Below are 16,803 nucleotides of genomic sequence, written 5' to 3'. Positions count from 1 at the left end.
CAGGTTCGTTCGTGACGAGTCATCCCCACTCTTAACACGAGTATAAAGTAACAGCCTGTAAATTTCCCACTGCTCGGATGAGGCCTCCTCTTCCATTAGGGAGAGGGTTTGGAACATATTCCACCACGGGTTTGTGGAATGCACATGTGGCAGAATTTCGAATTAGACACATGCAGGTTTCCTTACGATGTTTTCCTTCACCGCCGAGGTTGAGATGAATTAAAAGCACAAATTAAGCACAAATATATAGTGGTGCTTGCCTGGGTTTGAATCCGCAATCATCGATTAAGATACACGCGTTCTAACCACTGGGCCATCTTAGCTCAACACACACACGAGTATAATTAGACTTAATTGGAGGGTAAATAGGAATATTAGCATAATAAGGGGCATTGCTGCTATACTGTGTATAACATATAAATCAAATCGGGCCTTAGAAGTTTTATCTAAATAGCACTATAGGTATCGTTAAACGTCTGTTGAAAAATTCAAAATATTAAACAAATATATAATAAAGAAAATGAAACATGATTAGAACGTCAGCATTTTATTCTGTAATATGACGATTCAAACTATTGGAAATAAAGTTGAAAAGAGCAACTAAGCTAATCCAATAGGGTCAACTTATATTTTATATACAATGCGAACAATAAAAACAACAATGAGCTTGAAACGTCAACTGTCACATAAATATGTACGGTTTGCAGAAAAAGTTTTACATTCGTTCTATATTATGTATGAAACGTCACGGTGAACAAATACATGGTAAAGACTAAGTAACAACTACATAGTTATTGTTGCTTAAATTACTCCATATTACGTCAGCTATCTGCCATTGAAAATCCCTTCAAATTCGGTGCAGCCTTTACAGAGTTTAGCCGGAACAAGCAAACAGATAGACAAAAATTGTAAAAATGTTATTTAGGTATATGTACCAAAATCAAAATAAACTATTCAAGTGGGCTTTTACAAGCACTTTTGAATCGTCATTTAACAATTAAGTGAAGCTACCTTCAGTTCGAAAAGTAGATTCTAGCGAGAAGAACCGGCAAGAATCTCAGTAGTTACTCTTTTTCAACATTTAAAAAATACAAACATTTTACTTAAATACAATTATATATGTATGTAATGTATCCTGCCTGGAAGTCAGCCGGTATTAAATTCTAAGCTCTATTATCATCTACAAAATCTTGTATCGAATAGTATGCCTTTTTTATCAATGTATTTTTTATAAACGATTTGAATTTACGAAACGGTAAAGTTAAAAATGTCTGCGGAATTTTATTATAGAAACGGACACCTTGCCCCAAGAAAGATTTATTGACTTTGCGGAGTCGTAAACTTGGCGTTATAAGCTTATCCTTACTCCAGTGCACCTTACTCCAGTGCACATACAATGATTATCACTGATTTTATCAAAGTGATCAATGTTACTGTGAATATACATGATATTGTTGTAAATATATTGCGACGTAACAGTGAGTATTCGTACTCTATTAGAAACATCCCGAAGAGAGTCCCTACCGTTCAAATTAAAACAATATATGTATGTGTAAATTAAAACAATATAGTAATTGATACAAAATTGTAATTAATACATCAACGCACTGTTTAGCTATCATAAAACATGAGAGTTTCCTTATTAAAAATCTGATACTTACTTATTTATTCAATTAGATAAGACCGGCTGTTATTGGCATTTATTAATGACTTAAAATTTTAAACATACTAGAAAAAATAAAAGCCTTTATACGATAAGTATTCGCCATTTGTTTAGTTGCGTTTTAGCACACAGTTATAATACTAGTAGTCGCCCGCGGTTATGCTCACGTTGGTTGTCATATATCAGGCAAAAAAAGTAGCATATTATAGTTTCACACAAATTTCATGAAATTCAGACAAAGTTACTTTCACATTTATAATATTATTATAGATAGATGTTTCGTCTCAAAACTCTAAAGACTCATTTAAAAAACGTTATGAGGAGATTATCATTTCAAAAATATATACATAATCTATAATAAATAATATATAATAAAAATATATAGCAGTATACGTGTAATTCGTATTACTACAATCCAGCGGGTCCTGGTTCGCGCTTGATCAGAGAGAGCACGGTCTCGGCGACTCTGATGTCGCGTTTATGTATAGATGTCTTGAGGCTGTGCTCTAGGATGGTCCTTTCTGAAGCACGGACGGAGCTTCAACCCGCCCACACCAGCGGCCGTGACGACTTTGTTTACTTTCAATTTCAAGAGTTGTTTTTGTTCCATAATCATCCGGCCATCCCTCTGACGTCACGTCCGTCGGGAGATCATTTCAAAGAGAAACAGATCGCTGAGTTTAGTAATAACATTAATAAACGGATAGAATTTCTAAATGTTAAAATCTAAAATTAAATAATGTTCAATGATTGATTATAATTGAAATATTGATTAATTTTTTCACAACAATTATTACCAAATTTTCTTCAGAGTCGAGATGGCCCAGTGGTTAGAAGGCACGCATCTTTTATCGATGATTGCGGGTTCAAACCCAGGCAAGCACCGCTGATTCATGTGCTTAATTTGTCTTTATAATTCATCTCGTTCTCAGCGGTGACGGAAAACATAGTGAGTAAACCTGCAAGTGACAAATTTCATAGAAATTCTGCCACATGTGTATTCCACCAATACGCATTGGAACAGCGTGGTGGAATATGTTCCAAACCTTCTCCTCAAGGGGAAAGGAGACTTTTAACCCAGCAGTGGGAATTTACAGGCTGTTGTTATTTCTTCATTGGTGTCACTTGGTGGTGGGGTTTTGTGAAGCCTGCCTGGGTGTTTTACCGACGAAAGGCAATGATAAGTATGGTTTGAAGAGTGAATATACCCTCGTTACTATAAGCACAAGGGACAAAACATTGTACACCCTATCCCAATGGAAATAGGAAAATGTAAACAAATCTTAAATTTACGCATTTCATCTGATTACTAATCACACTGATATATTGTATACTATGAACCGGTGGTAGATTTTCGACAATCAATAAGAAAGCACTTCTATTTTGAATAAAGGTTTTTGACTTTGACTTTGAGTTTATGAAGAGTTTATTTTTAATATTTCGCAAATCCACAGTAAATATCACAGATTAATCAAGCTCTCGACCAATCATATCGCGTCAATTTGCTGTCAAATTTGCTTCTAAATTATCAGTGTTTCTTTCCTATATTGTCCGTCTATTATATACAAAAACCTTCCTCTCGAATCTCTCTGTCTATTTAAAAATCAATATCCGTTATATAATTTTAAAGATCTAAGCATACAGCGGTAAGTGAGTTTGTTTTATACTATCTAATGATGACGGTTGGAATAAGGCATAGTTGGCTAGGTGGGTGGCACTTTGGTGATGAATAATTTATATTTATTAAAGTACCTATCTACTTTGGTCTTCCTTTTTCGATAATAATATCAAAAGCCTTTGTGATATCTATACTGTTTGTTAATTATTATCCCCTGTGGCCTCTGAGCATCAGAAACATAACATGGCTTACATGAAGAATATCAACGTCATTTTATTGATTGCACATTATTTCTCACTTTGAATCAAATGCAGTAAGTAATTTATGTTTTTTTATGGAGCGAAATAGCCTAAATATTTATCAAGATAGTTAAGACTAATAGTTAAGAATATTTATCAAGAAATAAAATTGAAATATTAAGGATGCGAAAAGCAATAAAAAAGTAACACCTAAACGCGTGTTTGCTATTTAAAAGTAGTAGGTGCAAGAAACAATATATCTTATCGTCAGTTGTATATACACGTTAAGGATTTTCTTTATTTTATTCTGGAATTTACATGTTATAATTCAAAGCCAACTGTTACATACATAACTACTCGTAATTGGTATTATTTTAATCTGTTAAGCAAACCCACAGCAGATTAAATAACGCGTTGTAGAAGTTCAAAGGTAATGCAATAGGGTTTAAAACCCTTCCTTTTAATTTTGTGTGCACTTTTACCAAATATTTTACATAATAAAAGCATATTAATTCCATATAAATAATTGCATTTATATTACGTTTTTCGCGGTTTATTCCATGTATATGACATAGAATTTAAAAAAATACTTTAAAAACACAATATCACCTTGATGTTTCCCGCACCACCTTGATATCCGAAAATGCACAACAGCGCAAATCAACAATTTCTTAGACATTTTCGGCCTCGCACAACCACTTTGTGGAACCAGCTTTCGCCGTCGATTTTCCCGAACCTATATAACCTTTATGCTGTATACTGTCATTAGCACAAAATAAATCAATCAAACTTTACCCTTGGATTAACAAAACTTACATAAATGCAACAGGCGGCCTATCATCGCTAAAGTAGCGATCCCTTACAGACGGCCTTTGGGCTGAGGGCTGGTTGGAAACGTGCGAAGGGGACAATTATTTTAAATTATGTACGAATAAGTTATGTACTACATTTGTAATATTATGCACACATTAATATAAATCTAAATAATTACATTTAAATAATACATAAAGAACTTTATATTATATATGTAAACTTACAAAAGGGATGACTGAAAGACTTACTTACTTACTTGAATTACATGTTGCGGAGATGAGAATGCTTAGAGGAATGTGTGGTGTTACGCGAATGGATAGAGTGAGGAATGAGTACATAAGAGGAAGTTTGGAAGTGACACCGATAGCCGAGAAGTTATGTGGAAGGCGTCCATCATGGTATGGGCATGTAATGCGGAGAAATGAGGAACATATTGTGAGGAAGGCCTTGAGGTAGAGGACGACCCAAGAAACGATGGATGGATTGTGTAAAAGATGGTTAGAAAGAACTTGTGAGGTGATTGACTCAAAGTAAAATTGGGAAAAGGGCAGGATGATGATGAAGATGTAAACTTATTGTTATACATATTTTTTGTAATTAGAGAAAAAGAAACAACAAAAAATATTGCTGAGTAATAATACTTTTGTGTTTAAGTAGAATTTGCGAATAAATAACGCTACCAAAGATAATTATTAAAAAGCAAATAAAACTTGCAATCCCAACCCACGTCACGACTACCTACATACAAAATTGCATTTGTATATGTGTGCATATATATATGTATGTTCTCATATGTACCAATGTTGTATCGGGGCTTATATAAAGTAACCTTTTCCCAGCGCGTTATGTAAATGTCGACTGGGGCTCGATCGACCGCCTGCAACGCTGCAATTGCGCCGTTCCTGCCCTAGTGTTGTACTGGGATATCGATACTCTACACTACCTCTGACTATTTTAATAACAATCTAAACTAAATATTTTTTAGTCAAGTAAGCGATAAAATTAATATACGTGACACTTTTACAAAACAAAGCATAATTCAGTCTGACTAAACAATCTATACTAATATTATAAATGTGAAAGTAACTCTGTATGTCTGTTTGTCGCTCTTTCACTACCAAAAATTTATTATGAAGCAAAATTGAACACCATGAAAGGACATAGGCTATTTTTTGGCTAAGATATGACAGCCAACACCCTAAAACGCGAGAAAAGCCGCGGGTATATACTAGTGTGTCTAGTATAAAAATAAAAACGTGATATACAAATATAAATATGCATATAACCACATACAAAAACATTGATATTTAAATTCAAACTTTAAAACAAAAACAAACAGCTATTAAAATATTGTTAGCTAATTAATTTGCTATGACATTTTTAAATAAACATTAAACAACAGCGATTTGCATGTGGAAATTCAGCATTTAATCTTTTCCACATTAAATTACACAGAAATATTAATTAATTGTACTGTATTAAATGTTGTTTTATGTCGCGTGAGAGCGAGCTATGTAGAATCAAAACAATGATGAAGATTTATCGACATAAGGGTTTATTTCAAACTTAGTTTATGTAATCACTTTTATCGGGCGTCACAAAATGCGCATGTATTTTTTTTTTATTTGTTATTGTTTTCAAGATTAACCGATACTATTCGCGGCTCCCATTTAGGACGCTAATCTTTCCGCATGTTAAAAACACATATGTGGGACACAAATATCGCATACCGGATAAGGATACATTTTATTTCATGTATATCCAAAAACATCGATAGAACATTTTCCCATCACTATTCATCCTGATTCCCATTTACGTCACCATCGTACTTGACCCGCTGATATCTATGTTCACCTAATCAGGTCAAGCGTTCAAAAGTGTACCCTATCCACATACGATTAGGGTACAAAATCAAAGACAAAATAATGTTTATTCACTAAAATAGAACAGGAGCAGAAGCTTCTATTTACACTTAATTTGCGTTCGGAGTAATTGGATTCTAGTGTAACGTAAGAAGTGGATTACGGTTCTCAACTGTTTACCTAATGGTCACTTTATAGGGTTCTGTACAAAAAGGGCTCTAAACAACTCAACTAAGGCTGCGTCTACAAATGCAAGCAATGGTAATCCATGACAAAAAATAACAATGAAATTACCCTTGTTTAACGTATTAAATCCCGTAGGATATTTACCATGTTTTTTAACCGCCATAGATGTTGTGAGAAATAATAATAAGTCCTTGCATTTTCTAAATACCAGCCACTCATCAGATATTACGTGCGTGAGCCACTATAACTGCAAGGTAGTGGCGCATTCAAGATGTTAGGAATTATTACCACTTCTTACAGAGCCATTGTCATGGTAGGTGGTAAGGAATTACCATCATGGCCAAACAATAGCATAAAAAAATACAACGGGCTACCAGTCTAGGGACCTGAGATATATCCCTTGTGTCTGTTACACGGGCTCACTCACCCTTCAAACCGGAACACGGCAATTGAGTATTACTGTTTTTCGGATATCTGATGAGTGACTGGTACTTACCCAGAAGCGCTATTATCGAAATCTGATAACTTGATGTACTGGAGAGGAAATATATCATATCTATTGGAGATATACGAGATGTTTGTACATTGCCAATCGCCGCAACAATCATTGTATAAATCCAAAGGGTTCCAGGTGACTGAGTCGAGATGACCGAGTGGCGCGTGCACCTTAAGCGACAATTTTCAGGTACTTAATACGTGTATATAAATTAGCATGTTTCGATTTCAACGAAATTCTGCCACATGTGTATCCATCACGAATGCCCCAATGCAACTTGTATTGGGGCAACGTGATGAAATAAGCTAGTAAACTTCTCCCCGAAGGGAGAGGAGGCCTTAGCCCAGCCGTGGGTACTTTACAAGCTGTTACTGTATGCTGTAAAGGGGTGAAACTGGGGGTGTTAAATCTGTTAAATAAACAATTGCTAACTATAACAGTAAAAAATACTACAATTCGTTTACGTTCGTTACGTTCGTTTATCTACCTACAAAATTATCATTAAATTATCGCTTTTCACTTTAAGAGTCTAAATTTGAAGTGGTTGAAACATCATAACATGTTGCAACTACTGGTAAAGTGTTTTTGAATTAGTAATTGTTTCAGTTAGCTATTATAAACTCATCTTCATATTTCATTCATCTTCATTGATAAATATTGACTCTGCGCCTGATCAAAAAGTTTAGCAATTTTTCCAATTTGATATTTTGCTATTTTCAGACATTAGATATAATAATAATATTTTCATTAACGATAATCCATACATAATATTATTCACTAGATTATACATTCATACACTAGAATTTGTTAATTGATTAGAATCAGTATAGAGCTTTTTCAACATCAAATAGGTAGGTAAGTTGGCAAATGGCCACCTAATGGTTAATGCTTACCACCCTAGTGCATTTTAAGGGAACTAAACTTACCTTAGGAACTAAACTATTACAACCCTTATATTTATAGTGACACTATCTCCCTGACCAGAGTGGTGTTCTGGTTATTATTCTAGTTATTAAGTATTCCTACCCAACGTAGGAAAACTACCTAACAAAGAAAACAATACTAAAATTATAATATTCGTGCCTAATTAATCTTTGGAACATTTCCTTTAAACAGAAAATTCAAAGTACACAATTCGTTATACAGGAGCATATTCTGCAGTTGACATCTGACTGTAACACATGCCCGCAAACAATTTACAAAAAGCTTTGATTAAATCCATTTCCCAAGTCATTATCTTTTCTTATGTAAATTGTTATTAGATTCCTTTTCATTGTATTTTTGTTTTCTTTTGGTATCATTTTATATTAAATATAATAGACTAAGACAATATTTTCGTGACAAACAAACATTATTGTACGGAATAAAAGGAGGCTGTCAGGGAGCTCGTTAGGTACGGAGTTAATTTCGCTTAATACAATATCCTTTGAGAATAATTATATGGTTAAATTTTTCTTTATTAGAAATCTCGTGAAAATCATTACATAGTGCACAACAAAGTCGCTTACCGCTGTCTGTCCCTATGTATCTTTAAAATTACACAACGGATTTTGATGCGGTTATTTTCTTAATAGATAGAGCGTTTCAAGAGGAAAGATTTTGTGTATAATACATGGAAAATAATGAAGTTTCTAATGTGATCTCGTAAATAAACAAATTCTGTAGTACATTTAGTGGTGCGATAATATCATAAACAAAGAAGATGTAGTCGTACTAGCCACTCATCAGATATTCGATCGTCAAATAGGAGTACTCTGTATGTGTCTGTGTTGTGTTCCGGTTTGAATGAGCCAGTGTTACTACAGGCACAGGAGACATACGTACGCAATCGCGTGTGAGACTCGGTAGCTATTGTAGTAGTGACCACTTACCATCAGGTAGTTTTTTTAAATGTCCACCTGTGGGCACTTAGAAACGCTCAAAGCAGTCTAACATCTGATAGTTTCCAGTAACGCGTTGATCTTCTAACACAATTCATCCCACATCTGTGATCGAAACGACTCGTCATCCCAAAAACCAGTTTCGGTCATTGAACCCGACCAAAAGTCACTCAGACGATAGCGAAGACTGATTCCGTATACCGTTAAACGAGTCCTGTTCCGATTATGACGATAACGTCAATTATTTAATACATCGTTCCGATATTATTACTTTACACCAATTATACTACATTAGTGTATTAATTACATATAATAAATCATATAACCAGTATGTAAATCATATAATATTACACTTTTTGTCGTATTTTATCTTTTATTGAGTGATATGTGACAATTATCAATGATTTATTAAAATGAATTATATTTATTAATCTACAATTACAACTGTCTTACGAAATATATGTATTTTTTTATAAATATGTAATAAATTAATATATACATAATAAATACATTACTCTGTAAGTACGTAAAGCACTTGTGTTATGGAAAATCAGAAGTAACGATGGTACCACAAACATCCAGACCCAAGACAAACTCATGAACTTTTTCTACATCGGTTCGGCCGGGAATCGAACCCGGGAACTCGGAGTGTCGTACCCATGAAAACCGGTGTACACATTATTCGACCACGGAGATTGTCAAATTATTGGCTCGGAACTTATGACTGTTGACTTCCAGGCAGGATATATTAATTTAAATAATTGTATTAACTAACATGACTGTATCTTTTTAAATGTTGAAAAAGAGTAACTACTGAGTTTCTTGCCGGTTCTTCTCGGTAGAATCTACTTTCCGAACCGGTGGTTCACAGCTTCACTTAATTGTTATATGACGATTAAAAAGTGCTTGGAAAAGCCCACTTGAATAAAGTATATTTTGATTTTGATTTTGAAAAAAATGTTTCTTGATAGGGATGTATGCGAACCTGTCTGGATACCGCGTTGTATATTCTACCGGCAAACTGCAATAATTGGTACCTCTGTATCAGTTTGAAGGAATCGGAGCTAGTTAACTACAGGCACATGGGGGTTTAGTTCCCAATAGTAGTGGCGCATTAATGATATGTGAATTGGTTTATATATCTTTCAGTACCGAAGCACTGTTTGTGACTGTATATAGATTTTTTATACACACTCCATATCGATACAAATAACAAAATTGGAGTGTCTGCTTGTAACATTAAAATACATATTTATGTAGACAAGGTACAAATAACGATATAATTTTTTTACGATTTCTGTTTGTTCCAGCTAATCTCTGAAACGGCTGGGCCGATTAAGGGGCTTTCACTGACAGAACTTGGCTACAACCATTTCTTTTTGTTAAATTTAAATGCAAACGAAGTCGCTACCTGTGACTCCAGTCAGTCTCCATCTAGTCAAAAATATAAATTTACATAATTAATTAATGTAAATGGTTATTATGCAGTACCAGTCTATGGGTTGTTGTGATCATAAGGCTTTTTTTTATTTATAAGACGCGTGTGTTCAATGATTCTTGCTCGGGTTATGGAGAAAATGAAATCAAATTTGAACTTGAGACCATAATTAATGCCACTACACACGTCGTATCAGAAATATATATGCCAGTGTAACCCTGTAGTTATATTAAAATAAAATGTTTTGGTAACTATTTTTGTTCTATCATTGTTATTTTTTGCTAAAAATAGTTCTAACGACATAGAACCATACTTAACAACAATCAAGTTGCGTCAACAGACGTCCTTACAACACGTTCCCATAGATAACTAACAGATAACCTGAATGTATCGTTATAGGGTTGACACTTATCGCTTACTTTTTATTTTAACTTAATTTGTAAAATAATTTAAATCTCAATTACAATCTTAAGTACAAATGTATTAGGCTTAGCGTGTGAATTAGATGATAATAAGACTTCTGTAATTAAGGACTCTTATAATAACTAAGTTGACACTGTTTTTTGGTATTGACAAAAGCTGAGGTAACTACATGAGCTAATGTCAATTCAGGCAGGCTAACTGGACTAAGTGGTCTTTACAACGTCACCGAACGGGTACCGATAATCTTCAGGGGGCTTACTGTAGTGCTTGGATTATGCTCACCGAAGCTTGGATAGGACATAGGGTGCCGACTCCCCCTTCATACGCTGATAACCTTCCATCATGCACTTGAGCGCGAGTGGGGGGCGAATGGTAAAATAATTAAAAAGGTCGAGACCCTATATATATTTTGTTGAAACAAACGTTAGCGCGATTCAGAAACTCGTTTCCCCATACACATTTTAATGTTATTGTTAACGGTTTTATAAGTGAGCCGAGCAACATATCTACTATATCTTTTCTAATATATCATCTAGATTTTGATTTCGCAAAGTGCAAACATCATTCTCGGGATAAGACATTCGTTTCTATGATAAGGGCCCGCAGATATTTCAGAGCTGAGATGGCCAAGTGGTTAGAATGCGTGCATCTTAACTAATAATTCTCGTGCTCGGTGGTGAAGGAAATCATCGTGAGGAAACCTGCATGTGTCTAACATCATCGAAATTCTGCCACATGTGCATTCCACCAACCCGCATTGGTACAGCGTGGTGGAATATGTTCCAAACCATCTCCTTAACGGAAGAGGAGGCCTTATCCCAGCAGTGGGAAACTTACAGGCTGTTACTTTTTTAGATACTTATGTTACTATAGTAACAATAAATTTAAAATAACATCCGATAAAAACCCAGAATGTGTGGACACATTACACTATAATCGTATTGATGTAAAGTTATATTGTGTTCATATATTTGTATGTGATTGTGAAAGTTGTATGGCGCTCGGTGAAATGTGTTTTCGATTGGATTTGAATGATTCAATAAATAAATCAAAGATAATGTATATTTAGGAGAATCCTTTATTCATATAACTGGCTAGAATAAATAAGATAATAAAAATGAAAACTGCGCGATACTAAGTTAAACAGCCATTATGTATTTTTAAATGTTGAAAAGGGTAACTAATGAGTTTCTTGCCGTTTGTTCTCAGTAGAACCTACTTTCCGAACCGGTGGTAGCTTCACTTAAATATATTTGTTAATACTTGTACTTCTTGAATGAAGTATATTTTGATTTTTTTTTTTAATTTTAACATTTGGGCGCGGACAGTAAGGTCTTATCGAGGCTTGCAATTTGTTAAAATGTGTTCGTTGTGTATTATTTTGGACTTATAAGCTCAACTGAGCAATTGCTTTACTTCAATACGTATAATTTGATGATTTATTAACTAAGTAACTCTGTCTGTCTGTTTATTGAAATTTGCTAGGAAGCTAACTTAAACTCCAAGGAAGGAAATACGCTTGAAGCCGCGGGCGACTACTAATGTTAAAAAATAGTAACTAATGAGTTTCTTGTCGGTTCTTAGAAACGCGTAGGTTGTTAAAAAACGATTTGTCTTTATATATTCTTCCTTTAATCATATTCTGAGGTTATTATGGATATTTAATTTCGCACCTGGATACGCACCTGGATACGTTACGGTAATGTGAAGCGTATCTTGATAAGATTATCCGATTCTTTCGGATAGCTTCATTTACCAATATAATGTAATGTAATCTATTATTTGGTTTTAGTTATAATCACAGGATGTCACAAACAACCTTAAAACAAATAGAATGTTTTTTCCATTTCGGTTATCCAATATTTTCAGATATTGTTATGGAGCTAAACGACATATGCGTAGCCGGGAATCTAGTTAGTAAATTTATATTTGTTACATTTGTAGGTTGACTAACGAAAAAATCCCAACATGAATTCACGACCAGTATTTTTTTTTTTTATAAAAATATTAACATAAATAGTGGTCACCCTAGCGCAGACGTTATTCGCGCTCATAGCACAGCCTTCAAATCTACGACTCGGATAATATTGACACCTTATCGCGTTTTATTTATTGATACGCTTTTCCTTCGTGATGTAGTGTGACTCGCGCATGCGCACGGACTTACACGCAAATTGTAACCATAACGTGTTTTATTCGCGGAGGCTTTACCAAATACTTTTGAACAGTCATTAATAAGTTGTCATGCATCAAAGTAAAACACTAAATCCTTCTAAAATTACTTTTGTTTCATCATAGTACAGTCAAATTATACTAGTAGACGCCCGCGGCTTCTCTCGAGTTTTAGGGCGTTGGTTGTCACGTGCCAGGCCAAAATTGGCCTATGTCCTCTCTTATCTCTTGGAATTCAAGTTTGCTTCATACCAAATTTCATCAAATTCGGTTCAGCAGTTTGGTCGTACAAGTGCGACACACAGACAGACAAACTTTCATATTTGTAATATTAATATAGAATATGTATCACCGGTTCGGTTCAGATGCTATCAGAAGAACCGACAAGAGACTAGAAGTTACTAATTGTAACAAGTAGGTTTTCACAAGATTTTTTGTCTTTTCGTATTGTCATTTTACGGATTTGTATTAAGCACCCGCTGGGTTTGTAAAGTTGATTATACCGAGAACTATCCAGAAACACACTAGTAACTGTTTTCCAAAATTGAATTTACAATCAAATAAAATTTAATTTATAAAAACCCTGCTTGAAAATCGTGATTCGAGATGGCCCAGTGGTTAGAACGCGTGCATCTTAACCGATGATTGCCGGTTCAAACCCAGGCAAGCACCGCTGATTCATGTGCTTAATTTGTCTTTATAATTCATCTCGTGCTCTGCGGTGAAGGAAAACATCGTGAGGAAATCTGCATGTGGCAAATTTCATAGAAATTCTGCGACATGTGTATTCCACCAACCCGCATTGGAACAGCGTGGTGTTGTTCCATGTTCCAAACCTTCTCTTCAAAGGGAGAGGAGGCCTTTAGCCCAGCTTTTTCTGCTCGAAAATCAAGTATTAACTAAACAATATTATGTTGAATAAAATGCCTCATTTCCATATATTAATAGGCAAAATTTCTACCCTGAAACGATGCACAGGAGAAACATCAGCTAGTTCTACTTAAAATAGTTCCCAGCCTTCACTGGGCCATCTCCGCGAGGAATGAGGTCAGCGGCGTCCAAAGGGGTCAGAATGTAACCCGCACTTTCACATCGCAGCCCACGAGAGCATCAGGCCATTATCAAACAATAATACCAGCCTCACTAGAAGTAGCCATTGTCTAAGCAGCTCAATAAACTTGGAAAAGGTATATAATTACATATAGCTTTAGGCATATTTTTCTTATTGTATCTCTCGTATTTACTATGAGCTGAGATGGCCCAGTGGGTCCAACGCGTGCATCTTAACCGATGATTGCGGGCTCAAACCCAGGCAAACACCGCTAAATACTCATGTGCTTAATATGTGTTTATAATTCATCTCGTCCTCGGTAAAGTAAAAACATTATAAGGACATGTATTCCACCAAACCGCATTGGAATAGCGTGGTGTAATATATTCCAAACCTTCTCCTCAAAGGGAGTGGCCTTAGCCCAGCAGTGGGAAATTTACAGGCTGTTGTTGTTGTTGTTTGTTATATTTACTCTTTATTTTCAGCCAAAAACACAATTTAAAATTTTACCTTACTGACGACCACACTGTCCGATTACAAAACAAAAATCTGTAATAATTGCTTCGTGCACCTCTATGTTAGATCCGATGGAGAACTAACTACAATTAAAGAGCGTTAAAAATATTATTTTTACAACAACATATATCCGAAAATTCTCAATTTAATGTACAGTCAGAGTAGGAAAACCTTCGTCAGTTTTCAAATTCATTGCTTTATTAAGTCATCAACTCTTAGCACTATTGGATTTAAACACCAAATCTTCGCGATGCAATATATCATTCTCGATCGGTAAAGCAGATTATCGCTCACACTGAGCACACGAAAATAGATCTTAAGGAGACGAACCTTTTCTTACTCTGACTGAACATGATCATATCTCAATTCAATTCTCAGTTTAATGACTCTTAGTTGTGCGGAAAGGACTGAAAATAATGTTTCCATGTGAAGTCCATGAAATTCAATGACGTGACAGTTCAACGAACGATTACGTTTGACGAACTCTTACCGAATACTTAGCTCTTTTCAATAGTATGTTAATGGGAACGCCGAAATTATTAAAATTTCCTTCGTTTTCAACCATTTGTATTGTACAATTTATTTTACTTAAGCGAAGCGAAATTTTCATGTTGTTACTACATATTATAAAATAAATCTGTCTGTCTGTATTTTCGCGATAAGCTCCAATACTACTGAGCGGATTTTCATGCGGTTTTGAGTAATAGACAGACAGGTTCATGAGGAAGGTTTAAGTATATAATTTATAAAGGTTTTTGCGATAATAAGTTGAAATAGAATTACAAATATTAAAAATTGACGACGTCCGTGGTCGAGTAGTGTGAACACCGGGTTTCATGGGTACGCCTATCTGAGGTCCCAGGCTCGATCCTCGGTCGAGTCGATGTAGAAAAAGTTCATTAGTTTTCTATGTTGTTTTGGGTCCTGGTGTTTGTGGTGCCGTCGTTACCGCTGATTTTCCATAACACAAGTACTTTAGCTACATTATTATTACATTGGGATCGGTGTAATATGTGATGTACAATATTTATTTATTATTATTATACATCCCAGAAAAATCAACAAAAAACAATATATATTTTTAATAAAAAAAATTATGTCCAACCCGTAAGAAGTCGGGGTAGCCATCATGACAAGCGTCATGAATAACTGACAGCTCTGTAGTCGTATTTAACAATAAGACGCGTCGTTTCGCAGCGTGCAAAGAGAATATGTATTGCCTTTTGTTGCTTCTCTGTAATGTTCCACGGCTCCGTTTGCCTTTTGTCTTACCTCGTCTATACTAATTTGAATCGGACTCCAGTTTTATTGTCTCAAGGCGTAACACGTAAGGATGTCCTGGTTGCCAATTTTACTAACTTATAATGGTAATTCTCGACTCTATTCAGATTCAACGTCGACTGTACCTCACAAATTAACCTCATCTTGACCGTAATCGAAGAGCAATTAACTAAAATATTAATAAATAATTTATATTGGCTACGCTATGATCTCAATACCGATCTACGACTGTATTATTAAAAAAAATAAAGTGACAGCCTGTAAATTTCCAACTGCTTGGTTAAGGCCTCCTCTTCCATGAATTGGGAAGAATTGGGTTTGGAACATATTCCACCACGCTGTTCCAATGCGGGTTGGTGGAATGCACATATGGCAGAAGTACATGAAATTAGGCACATGCGGGCTTCCTCACGGTGTTTTTCTTCAGCCCCGAGCACGAGATGAACTATAAACACGAATTAAGCACATTTATATATTGGTGCTTGCCTGGGTTTGAACCCGCAATCATCGGTTCACACTTTCTAACCACTGGGCCATCTCAGCTCCAATACGCCACCAAAGGCAGAGTTATTGAAGAAGTCGTTGGTACCCAGACGAACTGTCATAGAGCTCTACCACCTAGTGAGATTTATAAAGACCGATGAATAAATATTAGTTTCATTATTCTGACAAATCAGAAGCCACTTGAAAACAATTGTAAAGTTTGGAGAGAACATCACTCCATTGATTTGGTGTCTGAATTATCGGAGGTCTTTTCTCATGTGTCCTATTGTGCTTTTATAGGGATTGCACTTGTCCGTGCATACGCTGGATTCCTATAATGATGTCATTTGCCAATCTCAAGGAAGACTGGCAACACAGGATATATTATTATAATTAATATGCGCAAACAATTTATTTACTCTCATTCTCGTTTTACTAAAAGCCACCATGCCAGGAACCACATCGGCATATACCACACTGATACCGGGAAAAGTTCCAGCGCTGGATTGAATTTACGTGTTCCCTGAGGCACAGAGTCTAATCTATGTATACAATGCCAACTTTTGACGCCGGGCTGTTACAACAACAGCCTGTAAATTCCCACTGCTGGGCGAAAGGCCTCCTCTCCCTTTGAGGAAAAGGTTTGGAACATATTCCACCACGGTGTTCCAATGCAGGTTGG

Source organism: Vanessa cardui, chromosome 27, assembly GCF_905220365.1.
Source record: "Vanessa cardui chromosome 27, ilVanCard2.1, whole genome shotgun sequence".
Lineage (NCBI taxonomy): Eukaryota > Metazoa > Arthropoda > Insecta > Lepidoptera > Nymphalidae > Vanessa > Vanessa cardui.
This window is presented reverse-complemented; position numbering follows the sequence as displayed.